The sequence below is a fragment of the Bison bison genome, unplaced genomic scaffold (genome assembly GCF_000754665.1).
Source record: "Bison bison bison isolate TAMUID 2011002044 unplaced genomic scaffold, Bison_UMD1.0 scf7180017864527, whole genome shotgun sequence".
NCBI lineage: Eukaryota > Metazoa > Chordata > Mammalia > Artiodactyla > Bovidae > Bison > Bison bison.
Genome location: NW_011495078.1, coordinates 842,604 through 842,875, shown reverse-complemented (window position 1 = coordinate 842,875; position 272 = coordinate 842,604).

Below are 272 nucleotides of genomic sequence, written 5' to 3'. Positions count from 1 at the left end.
GCTGCGCCCAGGCCCCGGGGCCGAGCCGCGCGGCCGCTCGGGGATGCTCGGAGAGGGCGGTCCTTGGACCACTTTCGGGGCCCCGGGACTCGCAGGTGGCGTGTCTTCCCTCCAGTGCTTCCTCCTGTTCCTTTAGGCGTTTGAGGATTTCCAGGGCTCCGCAGAGTGGCTGAGGTTGGGCGGGCAGGCAGTCTCCTTTGTAAGCAGTGTTCTTGTGCCAGAGCCGATGTCCTGTGTGTGTGCGTGTGTGTGTGCGCGTGTGCGTGCGTGAG